This window comes from Vipera ursinii (assembly GCF_947247035.1).
Source record: "Vipera ursinii genome assembly, chromosome: 2".
Taxonomy (NCBI): domain Eukaryota; kingdom Metazoa; phylum Chordata; class Lepidosauria; order Squamata; family Viperidae; genus Vipera; species Vipera ursinii.
The window spans coordinates 137,206,191-137,212,190 of record NC_139513.1 but is presented as its reverse complement, the minus strand read 5'-3'; positions in this window follow the sequence as shown (position 1 = coordinate 137,212,190).

The following is a 6,000-nucleotide window of genomic DNA, read 5'->3' as shown; positions in this document are numbered from 1 at the left end:
TAAGGGCAAACGGGGTGAAAGATGACCGGCAGAGAGCGGCGGCGCTACTCTGCAGCTGCGGCACGGAAACGTACCAGCTGGCGGTCGGTCTCTGCGCACCCGACGACATCCACACCGTCGGGTACAACGGGTTGCTGGCGAAGCTGACCGAGCACTTCAAGCCCGAGACGTCCGAGATCGCCTGGCGGTATCGCTTCGAGAAACGGGACCAGCGGCCGGGTGAGTCTGCCAAGCAATACATGGCCGCCCTGAGGCAGGCAGCTCGCCTCTGTAACTTTGAAAATTTAGAGATCCGGCTGCGGGATCGGATCGTCTGTGGGTTGAGGGACAGGAAGCTGTGCCAGAAAATCTTCGCAAAGCAGAAGTTGACCCTGAGGGATGTCCAAGAGGAATTCCTAGCCTGGGACGCGGCCGAGGAGTCCGACGCGAGAGAGGGCGGATCCATCCACCAGTTGAGCGGTTGCAGCGACGTGGACGGGGCAGAGTCGGACGTGGACGCCATCCACCGACAACAGCGACCCGTCACCTCCAACCGAGACAACGTGAGGGAGCCAAGACCAGCCGCGGCAGACCCAAGGTGCCAGGAGTGCAGGTGCAGAGCGAACGGTCCCCGGTCTACCCAACTCCACGGCTACAGCGCGAATCAGCCCCGGTCTACCCAGCATTGCGGTTGCGGCTCCCGGTCTACCCAGCACAGCGGCTGCGGACAACCCCGGTCTACCCAGTGCTCCGGCTGCGGTACGAACAGCTCCCGGTCTACCCGTTGCACCAGCTGCGGAGGACAGCATCCCCGGTCTACCTGCCGTTCCAAGTCGGCCAAGTAGGAAAACTGGGCACATCGCGGCGGTCTGCAGGAGCAAGCAGCGGGATAGCCTGCACAAAGTGGAGGCGGAGTTCCAGTTCGCTACAGGTACCGGGGAGTGGTTGCCGGGACTGACGGTCAGCCACACGGCGGGACGGCCGGACGTTTGTCTAACGGGGGCCCCTGCGGCACTAACCCTGAAAATAAAATTGAGGGTGAAGCTGCAAGGGGTCCCCTGCACGATGGAGCTGGACTCAGGGTCAGCCGTGTCCATCATCTCCGCCAGAACGTTTAAGGAGATTTGCAAGCGGAGCGGCCAACGGGTTCCCTTGAGGCCATCCAGACTGACCCTCTCTGACTTTCAAAATTCACCCATTAACGTCCGGGGGGAGGCATTGGTGAGGGTTCAGTACAAAGGGTTCGAGGGCAAATTAAGTGTACTGGTCGTCGAAGGGTAGCGGACCAGCCTCATGGGGTTAGGGTGGTTCAACGCACTGGGCATCGGAATCACGGGGATTCACCAGACGCGGAGCTGCCTTTCCCTTGAAGCTGTCTGCAAGGATTATGCGGACGTGTTCGATGAGCAGCTGGGAAGGTACACAGGTCCCCCAATCTCATTTAAATTAAACCCCCAGGTGCAATCCATAAGGATGAAGGCCAGGAGAGTTCCGTTTGCGCTAAAACATAAGATAGAGCGGGAATTGGATAAGCTGGTAGACCAGGGGGTGCTAACACCAGTCGATGGAGTGGAATGGGAAACCATCATAACACCGCTCAAGGCAAACGGCGAAATTAGAATTTGCGCCAACTATAAGGGGACAATCAACTGGGCTCTGAGCACTCATTCATACCCAGTTCCTGCGGTAAGCAGCATTCTTGCGTCCGTGCAAGGCGGGTCGGTGTTCGCTAAACTGGATCTGGCCCAAGCTTACCAGCAGCTACCGGTTGACCCGGAGGCGGCAGAAGCGCAAACAATCGTAACACACAAGGGGGCGTTCCGGGTAGACTGGCTGCACTTCGGGGTTAGCGTCGCTCCTGGAATTTTTCAGGAGGTGATGGAAAGAACCCTCAAGGGAATACCTGGGGTTTGCCCCTATTTTGACGACGTCCTAATTGCAGGTAGCTCGGAGGACGTCTTGGCAGACCGATTGAAAGCTGTGCTACAGAGGTTTAGGGCTACAGGTCTGAAACTAAAAAGGGAAAAATGCAAGATTGGGGTGAAGGAGACAGAGTTCCTGGGGTTCAGAATCGATGCTCGGGGCATCCACCCAGCTGCATCCAAGGTCAGGGCAATCAAGGAAGCCCCAATTCCCAAAAACAAGTCTGAGTTGCAGGCATTCCTGGGCCTCCTCAACTTTTATCATGCATTCCTGCCACACAAGGCAACCATTGCAGAACCGTTACACAGGCTACTGGACAAGCAGGCACACTGGGACTGGTCACACACACACACAAACGCGTTCAACTCACTGAAGGACTTGTTAGCAGGCAATGCTACAGTCACACATTTCAGAGAGGACAAGCCAATCTGCATTGTGTGTGATGCATCCCCTTATGGGATTGGGGCAGTCCTCAGCCATTTAGAGGAGGATGGAACCCAGGCCCCCATCGCATACTACTCCCGGACCCTGTCAGCTGCAGAGAGAAATTATGCGCAAATAGACAAGGAGGCACTGGCAGTGGTTGCAGGAGTAAAGAAATTTCATGACTACCTTTATGGTAGGGAATTTCTAATATATACTGACCATAAGCCATCTGTTATTTACAACAGAGAAGCACAGATCCTGTCACCCTGGATGTTACGCTGGTCCATATTCCTGTCTGCATATTCATGCAGGCTGGTACACAGGCCGGGCAAAGAGATGGGGTACGCAGATGGCCTCAGCAGACTCCCACTAAGGGATACGGAGCCGGACCCAGCACCGGCTGCCCAAATACTGGCAATACAGGAACTGCCAGAATGCCCCCTCAACGCAAGGGACATAGCCACAGAGACCCCCAAGGACAAGGTTCTGAGCAGGGTACAATCATGGGTGAGCAGTGGATGGCAGGACAAATCACCAGGGCAAGAGTTCATTGCATACTTCTCCAGAAGGCATGAACTATCCACACACAAGGGATGTCTCTTGTGGGGGAGTAGAGTCATCATCCCCACAAGGCTTAGAGAAAGAGTTCTCCAGTCGTTACACGAGGGCCACCCAGGGATAGTAAGAATGAAGGCCCTGGCAAGGAGCTACCTGTGGTGGCCAGGGTTGGACAAGGAGATAGAAGAATTAGTAGCAGGGTGTTACACATGCCAGAGGTCACGGCCAGAACAGCCACATGCACCAGTTCACAAGTGGGAGGAAACACACACCCCATGGTCCAGGGTACACATAGACTATGCGGGGCCATTCCAAGGACACACATTTCTGGTTGCAGTAGACAGCCATTCCAAATGGCTGGAGGTGGTGCCTGTGGGCAACATGACCTCAGCAGGAACCATTCAAGCATTGAGGGGGATGTTTGCTACACATGGTCTGCCTGATGTGATCGTGTCAGATAATGGAACATAATTTACCTCCTCGGATTTCCAGGTGTTCCTGAGGACCTTGGGGATTAGGCACGCCACCTCGGCTCCTTTCCACCCTGCCATTAATGGGTTGGCAGAACGATTCGTGCGGACAACAAAGGATGCCCTCAAGCGCATAGTACAGGGAAATTGGAAGCAAAGACTGGCCACCTTCCTCCTACACCAACATGCAACACCCTGCACTGCCACAGGCAAAAGCCCAGCGGAACTCAGATGGGGCAGACGCCTCATAACAACACTGGACAGGCTTCACCCAGACAGGGTAGCAGCAGACGCCGGGACCCCCAACATCAAAACAAGCTTCCACACAGGGGACCCCGTCTGGGCCAGGAACTATAGCACAGGTCACCCATGGGTGCCAGGGGAGATACTAGAGCACGGGTCGGCAACCCGTGGCTCCGGAGCTGCATGCGGCTCTTTGAGCCGTCTCCTGCGGCTCCCAGTCGCCCGGTGTGCACGCACCTCTCCGAACGGGCGGAGGTGCGCGCGCACCACTCCAAAGGTTTGAAGAGCGCGGGCACCTCTCGGAACAGGCGGACGTGCGCGCACACCACTCCAAAGGTTTGGAGAGCTGCGCACGCACCTCTCGGAACGGGCAGCAACGGTACCCGTTTGGAGACCTGCTGGTGCCGGTTTGGAAAGCTGCCGCAGCCCGCAGCAGCTTTCTAAACCGGCACCAGCAGGTCTCCAAACGGGTGTTCGGGCGGAGGTGCGCGCGCACCTCCGCCCGAACACCCGTTTGGAGACCTGCTGGTGTTCGGGCGGAGGTGTGATTTGGAGACCAGCTGGTGCCGGTTTAGAAAGCTGCAGCTTTCTAAACCGGCACCAGCAGGTCTCCAAACGGGTGTTCGGGCGGCAGTCTGGAGGTCCCGGGGGTGGCTCCGGCGGCGCCCGGGCTGAAGGCGGCGCCGCAACCCGGCGCCCGTCACCACGGAGACCCGTCGCCGCTGGCGTGCAGGTGCGTCCACATAAAAAAAAGTGGAACCGCGCGCGTGTATCCACGCACTCGCATGTGCAAAAACCAAAACATTTTGCGCATGCACAAAACATTTTGTTTTATGCGCATGCGCGTGCGTGAATGCACGCGCGCGGCTCCCACTTTTTTTATGTGTGATGGAACCGGTTCCCAGTGGCTCTTTTGCTTTTTCAGGTTGCCGACCCCTGTACTAGAGCAAACAGGACCCCTTTCCTACAAAGTAAGGGGGAGGGGGGACTCCTTTGGAAGAGGCACCTGGACCAGCTGAGGAAAAGGGCCCCTGAAAGGGTTGTTGAGGACATACTGGGGGCTGAGGAGGAAGAGCCAACACAAACACAAACACCCAGGAGGGCTACCAGAGGGGCACAGTGGCAACCCCACCCCAGGCAGGAGACTGATAGAGTAACCAGGCAGTCACCAGAACCCAGCAGAACACAAAACCCGGGCACTGCAACACACACACACAAACCACAATCCACCACAACAATCACAACAAGGAAGAGAGTCTAGACACAACACCACACCACCAGGGGAACCAGTCCCAAGAAGATCAAGCAGGCCGCACAAGGCTCTAAGCTACCTTGCGGACTATGTGCGCTCTTAGGGGGGTGGAGAAGCAACCAAGGGATAACAATTGTAAATTTTGTGTATAGTGTAAGTGTATATAGTTATGGGAGACGGAATTTACAGAGGGTAATTCCTCACTATGGGGGAAGGGGTGTAGTGTATGCTCTTAAAGCATACACGGAATGTCAGCACAGCAGGGGGCTGGACAGCTCCAGGCTATAACCGCTTTTGGCGGGAAAGACTGAATAGAGCTAGTCATTGACAGCCCCAGGGCATGATCAGCTCTGGCGGGAAGCCAGGGTTTAAATCCATTGGCCACCTGCACTGGCGGGAAGCCCAGGTTTGAATCTATTGGCTGCGATTCACCTGGGCAGGTATAAAGAGACGCCAGGTAACCCCTTTGCCTCAGCTTCATTCCTGATCAAATAAAGAAGTACTACCCAGCTCAAGTGTCCGTCTCTCTGTGCGACCACGCGACATTGCAATAACTATCCATGTTACCTAATAGTGAAATTAAAGTGAAATGGCAGAGACGTAAAAATTGTATGCTGACATTTCAGTTCATCACTGAGCTCTCATTTTGGAAATCTCCCAAGACAGAGTAAATTTTAGGATTTGCTTGCTATGACACATTGCAATTCATACATTGACAAAAGAGCTGCTCTGAAAAGGAATTGCACATTTCACCAACTCTTCTGCCCTTAACCAATCAGAAATGAGACTGAACTGACACAAATAAAATGAAAAGTTTTGTTAAAAAAGATGCATCTTGTAAATATAGATCTGCATTACAGATGGTGTTGGATTTAAAACTTGATTTAGTTTGGAGAACAATCTTACAAATCTTGGTTTACTTTGACTGATAAAGCAAAAAAAAAAACACCCACCCTCATGCAAAAAAGGGGGGGAATCTGAACTTATAAGGTCTGAGCTGAATGAGATTTCTAGTTTGTCTAAATTTATCACATATAATTTTTTGCCTAGTTCCCCAAGCCAACTTTATTTCAAAAGTATAATGTAGGATGGGAGAAAAGCATTACGAGTCCAGAATCATTAATTATATTACAAAACACTCTAAGAGTG